We start from the raw sequence: 16,598 nt of genomic DNA on the forward strand, positions 1-16,598 counted from the left end.
ATCTACCAGCTGACGAGTAATAACGAGTACACTGGATCTCACATTAACTAAGCCTGCGTGTTAAGTGATCACGTAATCCTTTGAGTGTTATGTCCAATGAAATACATGCATGGTTATGTAAGCCACTTCTCAGGGTAAATAGGCACTTATTTTAACGTTGTACATAGAGTACTACAGAACTACCATTTAAGCAAAACTTCAACAATATTCAAACACAGAGCTACCAGCAAACCTGAACATAAAATGCAATGTATATATATATATATATATATATATATATATATATATATATATATATATGTGTGTGTGTGTGTGTGTGTGTGTGTGTGTGTGTGTGTGTGTGTATATGTATATATGTATATATATATATCGCCTAGTAGCACATAAAGATGGTTTCAACAGTGATTAGCTGAGTGGAAAAAATGAATATTAGACACATAATTTTTTGTCGTACATAGGAATGTAAGAAACACTGTGCTGTGAGCAGAGCGCGGCTTTACGAGCACTATTTCACCTGTTCTCATAGTGAGTAGCGTAAATTTTTTGTGAAAACAAACGCTAGTAGAACAACATACATGATGGTTTTCATAAACAGAAGTTTCTTGACGAAATTCGTACGATTTCCCTTTCCTCGCGTAGTGGCGAAATTGTTTTTGATTGTGCTGATGATAATATATGTTTTCAGATTATTCACTCACTGAAAGAAGTAAAAAGGATAAAATTTTCGTAGAGTTAAATAAAAGTCATACAAGGACTTTCTAAACCTGTTGAAACCAATCCTACACGACATCAGAATTATTACAGACTGCAAATACGTGTGATAGATTACTACATACGTCATGCAACGTACCCCAAATATGTGGAGTTGCCACCTAATAGTTAAAAGTGATGAAATGTAGAAGGTTTAACGAATCTAAATGGCCGAGCTGAATAAGTGGAACAGTGGCACGTGGGTGCTAATGGAAAATGGAACACTCACCAAAATAACGACGAAGACTTCATCCAGACGTAGCTGGCCCAGCAGGATCCTTCGGCCTGACGATGTAGTGCAGACCTTCATAGCTTACGGAATCCGTAGATAACTTAAATAGTTACCTGAGTAGACCCTACGAACTGTTCACACTCCATCAAGCACACGAATAATGCTCTGCTAGGTGTGGAACACAACAGACGCAGGAACTTCAAACAATGGAGCCAGTTCACGGCGATGACACATCAACAGAAAAATAAAGGAGAGAGAAGATGAAAATTTTTTTGCAAACTTCAGGGAGACGCACAGTTGTCATAAAGGTAAATTAAAGCAGAGAAATATTTAAATGAATGTGAGAAAGGACTATATGATATAAGACAAGATTCGTAATATATTCCTTATATATGTGCAGTAAATGATTTATTTGTAATTATAATGTAATGTAAGGAAGGTTTGACGAAATACGTGACATATAAGGAATTTGATAAAAACGAGGTTACCGCATAGCTCACACATATTAGTCAAATGTACAACTACGAATAATAGACAAATATGCTAATAGAAGCTTCCGCCACGAAAGTGGACGACTGCATCTTGCCCTTCTGGGTAAAAAATGTAAAATGTTTAAATTTATATAAATTTATAAGAAAAGGAAATTTTGCACAGTTTCCTATTCACAGCCCACAGTAAGGGGCAGATGTAATGGAAGTAGCCAGATGTTTCCCAAGAGATATACGTAAGATAAAAGAAGGAAGCGATGTGCTACAACATAGATGCTGTTAAATGAGAGAAGTGTGACTTTCATATATACATATATACAGGGCTATTACAAATGATTGAAACGATTTCATAAATTCACTGTAGCTCCATTCATTGACATATGGTCACGACACACTACCGATACTTAGAAAAACTCATAAAGTTTTGTTCGGCTGAAGCCGCACTTCAGGTGTCAGCAGTCAGAGCGCTAGAGAGCGCAGTAACACAAAATGGCGACAGGAGCCGAGAAAGCATATGTCGTGCTTGAAATGCACTCTCATCAATCAGTCATAACAGTGCAACGACACTTCAAGACGAAGTTCAACAAAGATCCACCAACTGCTAACTCCATTCGGCGATGGAATGCGCAGTTTAAAGCTTCTGGATGCCTCTATAGGGGGAAATCAACGGGTCGGCCTGCAGTGAGCGAAGAAACGGTTGAACGCGTGCGGGCAAGTTTCACGCGTAGCCCGCGGAAATTTGGCTCATGCCACAACTGGAGACCGACAGCGCCGACTTCATCTTTCAACAGAATGGTGCTCCAACGCACTTCCATCATGATGTTCGGCATTTCTTAAACAGGAGATTGGAAAACCGATGGATCGGTCGTGATGGAGATCATGATCAGCAATTCACGTCATGGCCTCAACGCTCTCCCGACTTAACCCCATGCGATTTCTTTCTGTGGGGTTATGTGAAAGATTCAGTGTTTAAATCTCCTCTACCAAGAAACGTGCCAGCTCGCATCAACGATGCTTTCGAACTCATTGATGGGGACATGCTGCGCCGAGTGTAGGAGGAACTTGATTATCGGCTTGATGTCTGCCGAGTCACTAAAGAGGCACATATCGAACATTTGTGAATGCCTAAAAAAACTTTTTGAGTTTTTGTATGTGTGTGCAAAGCATTTTGAAAATATCTCAAATAATTAAGTTATTGTAGAGCTGTGAAATCGCTTCAATCATTTGTAATAACCCTGTATATTAACTCGGGAGAAAACGAGAAATCTGTCGTTTGTCTTGATGAAGGGATGACGCAAAGATTTCATCGCTCCTTTTATTGTAACAGTTTTGTTACTCATATTGGGTTTTGGGTTAATACGAATGAAGTCAAGTAAAATACAGTACCTGTCTATTTATTTGAAAAACAGTTAATTTTATAGTATCGAAATACGAGTTTCTTTCATTAGGTGATACGCTCAACAGTTAGCAAGTTCTACGGCGGCTGTATTCAAGACGACCATCGCAGCAGAAAGAACAGGTAAAGTTTTCCACTAAGAATAAAATACAACTAAGAACATTTCCTGTTAGGTTTCGTACAAAGTAGAAAAAATAGATTCAAATTTGTTACCTATTCTAAGCCAGAAACCAGTGCAGATATAGGGAAAGTAAAATCGTGGACAGATCTGGAGACGCAATGTAAAGCAAAAAACAAACTATTTCAAGGTATTAATCCATTTTATATTGGTGTCCAAATTGCTGGTGACGAACCTGCGAAGGATGATGTTGTACAGAGTGAGGTGAAGTATGTAACCTTTGTTGTAAGGAATAGAGTGTACATGATATTTTGTAAAAGAAAGGGTACCGTTACATTCTAAATAAAGGTTGTTGTTTACAGCTAATGTCTGCGTTGGAGTTTTTTTATGGCAACTGGGACCATATAAGAAATTACCCGGACGACCTGCGCCTCGCCTTCCTTGTTCCTACCAGTCAAGAACGCATCGACGAACTAGCAATTACCTTTTATGGCAACAAAATTAACTATTCAGCTGCTGTTCAGGTTTCGTACAAAGTTTACTTCAGATATGTTTGTTGGTGTCTGTTTGGCTGCTGGCCGTAAAAGCATTTGATTAACTTCTATTTATGACCTCACAGTTAAAAATCATAGACTATTTCTAATTAGAAATCTCTAATTCATTATTCAACCCGTAGTAAAAACAAAATATGATACAGTAAGGTGTTTGTGACAAAATACCTCCAAGGTACCAAAATAACAACATGATCAGATTCTTACTTTTGTTCCTTAGGTCGTTTGTACCAAACATCGTATTTAAATATGATACTGTGCATTTATACTTGGTTTGAGTGTTTGTGATCAGGTTGTTACCTTTGCTCTTTGGAATTCGTTGTCACAAACATGGTAATTACGTATGTTATTGTGTATGTACACTTGGCTTACAATTAGCCTGCTCCAGTTTCGTTCTCTCTTTCTATTTCTCATTCGTTACATCACTTTTATGACCCACTACACATGTTTTATGTACATTAATGTATATTTTTTCAGTTGGTACATTTTTTGTCCCTTTGTAAAATCTAAAATTGTAGACTGTGTTGTATTTTACCTGCACGAAGTGTGCCAAATGCTATGTTTTGAATGTTCCACCTTTTTGTCATATGGCAGTAAAAATATCTATGATGACCATGATACGTTTTCTGTTGTGTGATTTTACTTTCATGTACTTTCACCCACCTTATGATTGCAGTTACCGTTAAAAATTTCTCTTTCTGACATAGGGACTCACAGTATAATTGTTGTTAATCGATTTATGGTTTAATTGCTTTTGTAGCATATTGTTTTTATATTAATTCAACTATCAGGCTTAGGTAGTCTAGCTAAATAAATTTTTCTTTTGTAGAAAGGCCCTTAATATGGCGTAACAGTTGCGCCGAAACTAGACGTTTGTAAGATATTTCTTAGATGATACAGCTATGTTGGTTCGTTTCCTAGATTTACATTGTGAGCTGTCCAAGACGTTCATCATGTGGGTAGTGCACTTAAGACTTTGTAAGAGAGTGTATCCTCCAAACAGTTAAAAAAAAGTATAACATTCACATTTAGCGTAACCTCCCAACAGAAAATTCCGTAACCCACTTAAGACTTTGTAAGAGAGTGTAAGCTCCCAACAGTTAAAAATAAAAAGAGTATATCATTCACATTCAGTGTAACCTCCCAACAGAAAGTTCCGTAACCTCTTAATAAAAAAATCTGATGCATATACAACCTTTCAATAATTGACTGTCTGTGAATCTAAACTGGTAAATTGGGACGTCAGCAGTGCTGCGTCATGGCCCTGAAAGATCTTACAGAATAAATAGAAAATTCTTACCTCAATTAAGTCGCCGGATAACGCGTATATATCTTCCCCTACAAAAAATTTTTCTGGCACAGCCCAGTGCAATGCTGGAAGATGGATTTGTCATGTATAAAAACAACAACTGATTTTCCTTTGCATTAATCGTGATGACCATGGATTGGAGAAATTAGCAAATTATTTAAATTGAGAAGAATAGTTGTCAAAAGTTAACTTTTATAAGAAAGATTATTATTAAGAGATTTTTTAAAACATTTACATGGGACTAGATATAACAATAGTACATATGCGCGAGGCTGCTTTTACCTTATTCTACATCGCTCAGGCTTCGCCATCGCTCCCCACGACCGGCCCAGCCAACACCACACACACGACTCTCGCTACTACTTGCTCCTACTACCACACAGTTCCTACTGCTGACAACATTGCTCTCTGGTCTGATATTATCTTATAGCTTACATATCGCAGGCAGCGCGTGAGCAATCCATCGAAATTACATCTGCTCGAGTGCGCTAGCAACAAATTACTCAGTCATGGACCTCTTACATAACCATCCACTGCGGAGGGTGGGCGGGGGGGGGGGGGAATTTGGCAGCGATGGTGAGTCAATTGGACTTGCCATGAGCAACAAATTTTTCTATAATCTATTTAGTTAACTAATTCTACAGTCACAAGAGTATACAGGGTGTTACAAAAAGGTACGGCCAAACTTTCAGGAAACATTCGTCACACACAAATAAAGAAAAGATGTTCTGTGGACATGTGTCCGGAAACGCTTAATTTCCATATTAGAGCTCATTTTAGTTTCGTCAGTATCTACTGTACTTAATCGATTCACTGCCAGTTGGCCCAATTGAAGGAAGATAATGTTGACTTCAGTGCTTGTGTTGACATGCGACTCATTGCTCTACAGTACTAGCATCAACCACATCAGTACGTAGCATCAACAGGTTAGTGTTCATCACGAACGTGGTTTTGCAGTCAGTGCAATACTTACAAATGCGGAGTTGGCAGATGCCCATTTGATGTATGGATTAGCACGGGGCAATAGCCGTGGCGCGGTACGTTTGTATCGAGACAGATTTCCAGAACGAAGGTGTCCCGACAGGAAGACGTTCGAAGCAACTGATCGGCGTCTTAGGGAGCACGGAACATTCCAGCTTATGACTCGCGTCTGGGAAGACCTAGAACGACGAGGACACCTGAAATGGACGAGGCAATTCTTCATGCTGTTGACGATAATCCTAATGTCAGCGTCAGAGGAATTTCTGCTGCACAACGTAACTTCTACCACGTCACTGTATGGAGAGTGCTACGGGAGAACCAGTTGTTTTCGTACCATGTACAGCGTGTGCAGGCACTATCAGCAGCTGATTGGCCTCCACCGGTACACTTCTGCGAATGGTTCATCCAAAAATGTGTCAATCCTCATTTCAGTGCAAATGTTCTCTTTACGGATGAGGCTTCATTCCAACGTGATCAAATTGTAAAATTTGACAATCAACATGTGTGGGCTGACGAAAATCCGCACGCAATTGTGCAATCACGTCATCAACACAGACTTTCTGTGAACGTTAGGGCAGGCATTGTTGGTGATGTCTTGATTGGGCCCCATGTTCTTCCATCTACGCTCAATGGAGCATGTTATCATGATTTCATACGGGATACTCTACCTGTGCTGCTAGAACATGTGCGTTTACAAGTACGACACAACATGTGGTTCATGCAGGATGGAGCTCTTGCACATTTCAGTCGAAGTGTTCGTACGCTTCTCAACAACAGATTCGGTGAACGATGGACTGTTAGAGGTGTTCCAATTCCATGGCCTCCACGCTGTCCTGACCTCAACCCTCTTGACTTTCATATATGGGGGCATTTGAAAGCTCTGGTCTACGCAACCCCGGTACCAAATGTAGAGACTCTTCGTGCTCGAATTGTGGACGGCTGTGATACAATACGCCATTCTCCAGGGCTGCATCAGCGCATCAGGGATTCCATGCGACGGAGGGTGGATGCATGTATCCTCGGTAACGGAGGACACTTTGAACATTTCCTGTAACAATGTGTTTGAAGTCACGCTGGTACGTTCTGTTGCTGTGTGTTTCCATTCCATGATTAATGTGATTTGAAGGCAAGTAATAAAATGAGCTCTAACATGGAAAGTAAGCGTTTCCGGACACATGTCCACATAACATATTATCTTTCTTTGTGTGTGTAAGGAATGTTTCCTGAAAGTTTGGCCATACATTTTTGTAACACCCTGTATACATATATAGAATATTATTGGTAAGCGCAGAACATATTAAGAAACGAAATAGTGTGCACAGACACTGAGTGCAGAACGTATTAAGAAATGACAAAATGTGCACGCAATGAGTACAAGATATATTAACAAATGATATAAAGTGCACATGCACTGTATAAGTCTTTAGCATTTTCACATGAACTGATCACATTAACAAATGATATAAAGTGCATATGCACTTTATAAGTCTTTAGCATTTTCACATGAACTGATCACATTAACAAATGAAATGAAGTGCACACACACTGTAAAAGTCTTTAGCACATTTAGGACAACTGATCATATCAACAAATGAAATGAAGTGCACACGCACTGTATATGTCCTTAGCATTTTGTACAAGAACTGAATACATTAAGAAGTAAAATAACGTGCATACGCACTGTAAAAGTCTTTAGCATTTTTTACAAGAACAAAATACATTAAGAAATGAAATAAAGTGCATATGCACTGCATAAGTTTTTACCATTTTACAAGAATTTAAACATATTGAGAAATGAAATAAGGTGCACATGCACTGTATATGTCTTTATCATTTTAGAAGAATTTAAACGCACTGTATAAGTCTTTACAACTTTGCAAGAACTAGGAAAGGAATGGGAAGGATAGCATCATGGCTGTAGCACAGTGGGTTGCATGTAGCTGCCCTGGAAGTCCATATCTTTCTGCAGAAGCACAACACCAAGTGAGAGAATCTGAAGTTCTCTTCGCTGAAGTATTTATCAGTGTAGCCAAGACACTGAATTGTTGTATTAATACTCAATGTTATCATTTTAGTAGTACATTAGGCACACCAAACGGTAGGACCATAATAACATCTCTATCGTTCAAGGTGGTGGACAGCTTGATATGTCAACACCACATTCTTGTAGAATCCATACTCTTACATCGACACAGGATTAGTGCAATAACCAAATATAGTGCTCCATGACCATGAGGATGGCCAGGACATACGCATATTACAGTAATTGCTGGTAATTAGGTCAGAATGTGAAGGACATTAAGTCTTATGCTAGTCATCATTCGGAATTACACTAGTGTATCAATCGATTTGAATAATTATTGACAGTCATTGGCTAGACACTAAACGTATCTGTAATATGTATGGAGTATTACAGAATATTATTGATAAGTCATATTATTTCAGTAATTATTGGCATAGCATTTATGCATAAGTCTTCTCATTACAGTAATAATCGGAATAGCATTTCTGTGTAAGTCATCTCATTACAGTAATTACTGGCATAGCATTTATGCATAAGTCATCTCATTATAATAGTCATTGGCATACCATTTATGCAGTATTACACACCATCATTAATAACACATCTCATTACAGTAATTATTGGCATAGCATTAATGCATAAGTCATCTCATTACAGTAGTTATTGGCATCATGTCATCTCATTACAGTAATCATTGGCATTCAGTTATGCATAGGTCATCTCATAACAGTAATCATCAGTATTATTCAGAAGTCATCATGCAAAAGAAGAGTTATAGCATGTAACATCAAGCTGCTAGTGTTTACATATGATTTCATGTAAGTGACATAAGACATATCTAAAATGTAAGGCATTGTATCTATCACTCAATGTCTGTAGTCCATTAATACATAGACATAATGGAATCAATACATCAGAAATATTTGCATTATATTTAGGACTAGAAATATATCTTAAGCTGGTAGCATTATTTTTATGCATTATTCAGAACTCGTCATTCAAAACACTAGTTATTGGGTGCAGCATCAAGCTGCTAGTGTTTATATATGATACCATGTAAGTGACATAAGACATATTTAAAATGTAAGACATTGGAACTAGTATTTAAAGTGTTTACTACAATCATACATAAATCTAATGGAATCAATACATCAGAAAAATTTGCATTATATTTAGGACTAGAAATATATCTTAAACTTGTAGCATTATTTAGTTGTATACTCGTAATAGTTGGGACTGGTAATAAATTTTTTGTGCTAGCAATGCATTGCGTTGGGATCGATAATTAACTACTGGGGCATGAAAATATTTGCTTTTGACTTATTGCTGGACATAAGGATTAATAATGTCATTCGTCATGAGCCAGCTGTAGCAATATTATGGAAGAAGTAGAGTATATGTGTTCACATTCATGAATGATACACACAACTGGGTAAAAAAAATGCAAGTATTACAACAGGTTTCGTAACTAGCATATTAATATAATGAAAAGCTTCTTCTGAAAAAAATACGAAATTGATTATTGACCTGAAAGAAAAAAATTTATATTGTGCTGAAAAGTAGTAAACTTCGAATTAACAGGTAATGAAACGTGTACTTAATATGTATGTACTCTAGCTGTCTTCCCCAAAACATTCAATCATTATACTATGTGACATATGATGTACTGTCAAAAGGAACTGAACAAATACTTAAATAACTACATAGCATCTCTTAACTAATACTAAATATATAAACTTCATCATTATTCTCATCTGTAAAGAAAAACTTTACTATTCATATTATCATTACTTCATCATTATCGTCATATGCAAAGAAAAGCTTCATTATTCATATTACCATATACTTCATATAACCATTCATCATCATTTATTGTCAGCTGCAAAAAATAAACACTTCATTATTCATTATTCGTATTACAATTTACTTCATACAACTATTCATAGTATAGAGTTTCTTACTTCTAGCGTATTTCATCACTAAAATTAGTATGTGTAGTTCTATCTGACAGCTCGCATCAATCGCCTCGTATTCTGAAAGAAAAATAATTAGTTAAGACTGCTATTATACGATGTGTATTGTATATTCTGGTAATGCTTGTTAAATCTGATCCATTTACTCTTCATGCCAAGGTATTGCATTTTCTTTCATTCGTTCCGATGGTGGAATTTCCATTCCATAATAAACCACTGTGGTTTGTTTAATTGATTTCTTATACACGGTATTGCTTTCTGAAAATGATGAATATGGATTAATATCTTGCATTTAAATCATATGCCCATTAAATAGAAACTTGTTTCTAATAATATAACTGAGCATACAGCATAGCATGACACAAAACGTATTAGGTCAAAAACATGACAGTTTTCAAGTGCGAAAATGTACACACAGTATCATAAGGTAGTAGCAAAAATGTGGAATAGTCTAGATATTGAGATATCATAAGGAAAAATGTCAAAGTCAACTGGTGTTTGTTCTATCTTACAGATTTCATAGTGCATAGAGAGAGAAATTTTTCTTTCGATATGAAAACAATTATACATACACGAAAAAATGAAAAATGTGCAGGGTCTCATGCGTAACGACAAGAAAAGCCATCAGCTAACCTTACCTTGCTGGGCACTTGCCAATAAAAAATATAATCATCATCAGTAAGTGGTCATCTCTGGAAATGGCATTACAGTATGATAAATCATCAAGTATGTTCATTCAATAAATGGTTTAATATTGGAAATATGGTGATTGCCCTTGCTTTTTCTGGTTCTCAAAGTTTCGACGTGTACCACATTGGGAATTCTGCATATTCTATATGGACCTGCGTTTAGAAGCTCAAATTTACTCCATCTACTCTTTCCTCAGTTGGATAGATAATGTGTGCGTACTAATATCTTCTGTCCGATGTAAAAGTCACGGCGTGTACAAACCTGTTTTTGCTGTCTTCTTTGGCGCTCTGCGGCACGTTTGATTTTGTTGAGCGCAATGTCAATTATTTCATGGTGGCGTAGTCAACGAGATGTTGGAAAAGATACTAATTCTTTAATTTTGTTAGGTGGTTCAACATTTTTCAGTATAACAGTCAGAGACAGCATAGTATATTCATTTGGTATGGAGTTAATTACAAATATCAAGTCCCATGTAAATGTTTTTCAAAAAATCCCTTAGTAATAATCTTTCTTATAAAATTAACTTTTGACAATCATTGATCTCAATTTAAAGAATTTACTTATTTCTCCAATCCATGTTCATCCTGGTTATTGTAAAGAAAAATCAGTTGATTCCTTTTATACATGACAAATCCATCGGCCAGCATTGTACTGGGCTGTGCTAGAAAATTTCTTGTAGGAGCAGATATATATGCGTTATCCGGCGACTTCATTGAGGTAAGTTTTTTTAGTTTTTTCAGAATGAACTTTCAGGGCCATGACACAGCACTGCTGATGTCTAAAATTTAACAATTTGAATTCACAGTCAACTATTGAAAGGTTGTAAGTGAGGCACAATTTTATTGAGAGATTGGTTACGGAATTTATTTGTTGGGAGGTTACGTTAAATGGCAATGTTATAATTATATTTTTTACTGTTGGGTGGTTATTATAAATATTATTTATCAGTTGGGAGGTTACACTTGGCGATAACCGGCCAGGATTGTATTTTTGTGAATTTCTGAAAAGTAGTCAGTTATATATCTACTCTTATTTACTTAATGTTAAATGTAGTTTGCATCTGGCGCAACGCATTTACTAATTTGTCACTCTTTTCTTCACAGATCATTGGGAATGTATTGCTCTTTGCTGTTATTGTATTTGTTCCATTTTTGCTTTGTCTTTGTTTGATTTTATGCTTACCTTTGACTCGTGAAAATGCCGCGAAAAACTGCTAACAGTACATCGCGGTGCGCAGTGAGAGAACAAGAATACTCCAATAATTTGACAGATAATAGTAACGACTCTCATTTTCATAATGATATTCCTCCAATTACAGATAATCAGAGCGTACCGACCACGACTAATGATTCTAATCTAAATGATGAGCAAACAAATTCAATTGTGTCCACTGTAAATTTAACAACAATTGATGACGCGGTACTTTCCGTTACAATGAACGCTGCCCAGTTGGACGCACCTGATCTGCAAAATTTACATAGTGAACAAATAAATGTTTCTAACGGAAGTGAACAATGTAGTCAAAATATGTCAGATTTATTTGATTCCTACGTAGTGACCAACAGTGCACATCCGATTGGCAAACCTTTTTGTGAATTAGACAATGACCAAATGGTTACACAAAACGTGAAACGTGACACATGCCGATACATCATCACACACCACAGAAAATAGAGTAGCTAATTTTGGCATGGATCAAGTTATGGGATTATTGCTACAACTTAATGAATCGTACAAACAACTTAATGAAAATCTCAAACAGTGGGATGAAAACCTAGATAACAATTGTAGACCACTTACTAAATCGTGCAAACAACTAAATGAAAAATACGACTACCATTTCAAACAACTTACTGAATCGTGCGAACAATCTAATGAAAGTTTCAAACAGTCGAATGAAAAACAAGACGACCTTAATGAACAGAACAAACAACTTAGTGAACAGATTACAGTCGTTAATGGGCAATGTCATGATAATAAAGAACAATTACGTGAAGAAATTAAGGCTTGTGCTAGGAATAGTACCGAAGAATTACGTAATACACATGCAGCCACAACAAAATCACTTAGAGGTGAAAGTAATGCAGTCGCCAAACAATGTTTTGAAAACGCAACACAGTTACGCGACGAGTTTAAATTAATGTCAGCAGAACCTTCACGCACACTGGATGCGAATGTAGACACGAAATTTGACCAACGGAACAGCCAAATTGACGAATGCTTTAAAGTGACGTAGATGAAATATGTTGCAATCTCTAACACGTCACAGCATACGCCATATTCTGAACAATTGACACACACACACACACAGCCAGTGTAACCTCCCAACAGTTAAAAAAAATAAGTATAATATTCACATGTAGTGTAACCTCCCAACAGAAAATTCCGTAACCTACCAATAATACAACGTGACTAACCTAATAAAAAAATCTGACACATATACAAACTATCAATAACTGACTGTGAATCTAAACTGGTCAATTTGGACGTCAGCAGTGCTGCGTCATGGCCCTGAAAGATCATAATGAATAAACTGAAAATTCTTATCTGAATTAAGTCGCCGGATAACGCGTATATATTTGCTCCTATAATCAATTTTTCTGGCACAGCCCAGTGCAATGTTGGCCGATAGATTTGTCATGTGTAAAAAGAAAAACTAATTTTTTTCTTTGCAGTAGTCGTGATGACCGTGGATTGGAGAAATTAGTAAATTCTTTAAATTGAGAAGACTAATTGTAAAAATTTAATTTTTATAAGAAAGATTATTATTAAGAGGTTTTTTTTTAAACATTTACATGGGACTTGATATAACAATAATATATATGCACGAGCCTGCTTTTACCTTATACTACATCGCTCAGGCTTCGCCATCACTCCCCATGACCGGCCCAGCCAACTCCTACCACACTGCTCTCGTTACTACTTACTCCTACTACCACCAAGTTCCTACTGCAGACAACACTGCTCTCTGGTCTGAGATTCTCTTATAGCTTATATATCGCAGGCAGCGCGTGAGCAATCCATCGAAATTACATCTGCTCGAGTGCGCTAGCTACAAATTCCTTAGTCATGGAACTCTTACAACTTGCCAGAGTTGATGATGAAGTTTGGCACCTCATCATCGTTCACTCGCTTTTGGGATTGTTTCTGAGTGATTATGTTAAATTCTTTTAGCAATTTCCGTTCGTCTGATCTATATGAGATCAAGATCGTAAATTTCAATTTTAGTCCCTAGGAAGGTCATTCCACACTTAAACTTCAGCGGCTTTTGTATCTTCTGTTGTGAACTCTCTCCATTAACAACCATCGGAGCAATGGTAAGGAAATAAACGAAGAAATATCGCATTTATTTCTGGTGATATGCTTGTATCGTGATCTAAGGCAAGGGCTAGCTGCAGGTTTAGATCTCACTGGACTCCGACGTGTAACACTTCAGATGTTTTTCTTTTCCTTGCAATTACCCACAACAGAATTCAGTAACAAAATGCAAAGAAAATATTTCTGTTCTCAAAAGGAAGAGAAGAATTTTGCTCTTTTCGTCCAGCTTCTTCATTAAGTATATAAACTTCATTCACTATTAATTTACAACAATTAATCTACAACAAACACCGTGACGACAGACAAATTCATGCCGAAGCTAATTACTCAACAATCCTAAATGTAGTATGGACTCTACCGCTGCGATATATAGCTACGAATTTTTGACAACGACTATGGCTCAGCTTATGGTTATAGTGTTACAACTTAAATGGAAAGCTGTTTGATAATTTTATTCTGCTACTGTTTAATGAAAAAATTGCGAATTCTTCTTGGTTTTATTTACATAGCGAGGTAAATTAACATACAAATTCCAAGTAATTCTGAGCGTTTTCCACTCTGGACATTGAATTTCAAAAACAACCCATAAGGTTTCTGGCCACTTCGATTAAGAACTTCGTGGGAGCTGTATAGCGATATCCTTTACGAATACCAAGAAACAATACACAAAATGGTCATTGGAAAGTTTCGAAGTTACCAACAGTGACATGGATTTAGATCCTTTCCACCATTTAGGGGCAAATCAAGAGCGGAATATAGCGGAAGCAGTGAACAGGCTAGCTGGTATTCGTTAAATATTTCGATTTCAAGGTTAAAAAGTATGAAGCCACAGAATAGTACATTACCCGCATCAAAATTTTTCTGTATTAATGATCATAATATTCAGTTTCTTGCCTTCTGACTCCTAAACTGAATTGATTACTGTGAGTCTCCGAATGATACATTTTCGTGATAAACGAAAAATTGTATTTCTGTGTGTCACAAGACTGCATGTAGACACAGACGATTTAGAGGAGCAAAGTGTTTAATATTTTACTGCTTCGTCGGACAAGGTTAATTTGCAATTTCTTTTTATTCATTGAAGTAAGCTTTGGTTGCAAACTGTTCATATATTAAGGAAATTATAATTGTTATGGAGAATTATCTACCTCAGTGTTTCTAATTCCTTATGCTGCATGAGCTTTGCTACTCTTGCGCTGATATTATATAACACTGGTCTTGCCAGCCCCCGTTGCAAACCGGAAAGATACAAATCTCAGATAGTCTAAATTAAATCAAATTGAGTACCATAATAATAGCCTGAAATACGACGTTAGATAGCCTCGGGAGCTGAAGCTGCCTGAAAAGCAAATACGCTCGCTCCACACCTCTGAGATTTCATATAAGGCGAGCATGATAAGCATTTCGCTGAAAACCATTTCAGTGAGAGTACTTCCAGTAATGAAACTGATAAAAGAAGCTCTTATTCACGTTATTGTTGCTCCAACATTTGTAATTATTTACCTCAAATAGTGAGCATCTTTGTGCTTTAACATTCAGATAGTACCCGTCGTCTAGGGGTAGCGTCTTTGATTCACAATCAAAACGTTTTCTGTCCCGGGTTCGATCCCCACCATTGCCTAAATTTTGATAAATAATCAGCATTGGCGGCCGAAGACTTCCGGCATAAGAAGTCAGCTTCATTCTACCAACGGCCTTGTCAAAGAGGGCGGAAGAGCGGATAGAGGTTCAGGGCACTCTCTTGTCCTAGGGGTGGGAAATTGCCCTTAAAGTCGGAAGAATCAGCAATGATCAACGACATGAGGATGCAGAAGGTAATGTAAACCACTGCATTAAAGACACGTAACGTGTATCCGCAGGACATGATGCCTGTAATTGAAGAAGTGTCATGATGATCTCTCCATTGGGAAAAGATTCCGAAATAGTCCCCCATTCGGATCTTCGGGAGGGGACTGTCAAGCTTACCATGAGAAAAAAGATTGAATAATCAACGAAAGGATAACGTTCTACGAGTCGGGGCGTGGAATGTCAGAAGGTTGAACGTTGTAGGGAAACTAGAAAATCTGAAAAGCGAAATGCAAAGGCTCAATCTAGTATAGTAGGGGTCAGTGAAGTGAAGTGGAAGGAAGACAAGGATTTCTGGTCAGGCGTGTATCGGGTAATATCAACTGCAGCAGAAAATGGTATAACAGGTGTAGGATTCGTTATGAATAGGAAGGTAGGGCAGAGGGTGTGTTACTGTGAACAGTTCAGTGACCGGATTGTTCTAATCAGAATCGACAGCAGACCAACACTGACAACGATAGTTCAGGTATACATGCCGACGTCGCAAGCTCAAGATGAACAGATAGAGAAAATGTATCAGGATATTGAAAGGGTAATGCAGTATCTAAAGGGGGACGAAAATCTAATAGTCATGGGCGACTGGAATGCAGTTGTAGGGGAAGGAGTAGAACAAAGGTTACAGGAGAATATGGGCTTGGCACAAGGAATGAAAGAGGAGAAAGACTAATTGAGTTCTGTAACAAGTTTCAGCTGGTAATAGCGAATACCCTGTTCAAGAATCACAAGACGAGGAGGTATACTTGGAAAAGGTCGGGAGATACGGGAAGATTTCAGTTAGATTACATGATGGTCAGACAGAGATTGCGAAATCAGATACTGGATTGTAAGGCGTACCCTGGAGCAGATATAGACTCAGATCACAATATAGTAGTGATGAAGAGTAGGCTGAAGTTCAAGACATTAGTCAGGAAGAATCAATACGCA

The sequence above is a fragment of the Schistocerca cancellata genome, chromosome 8, assembly GCF_023864275.1.
Source record: "Schistocerca cancellata isolate TAMUIC-IGC-003103 chromosome 8, iqSchCanc2.1, whole genome shotgun sequence".
Classification (NCBI taxonomy): Eukaryota; Metazoa; Arthropoda; class Insecta; order Orthoptera; family Acrididae; genus Schistocerca; species Schistocerca cancellata.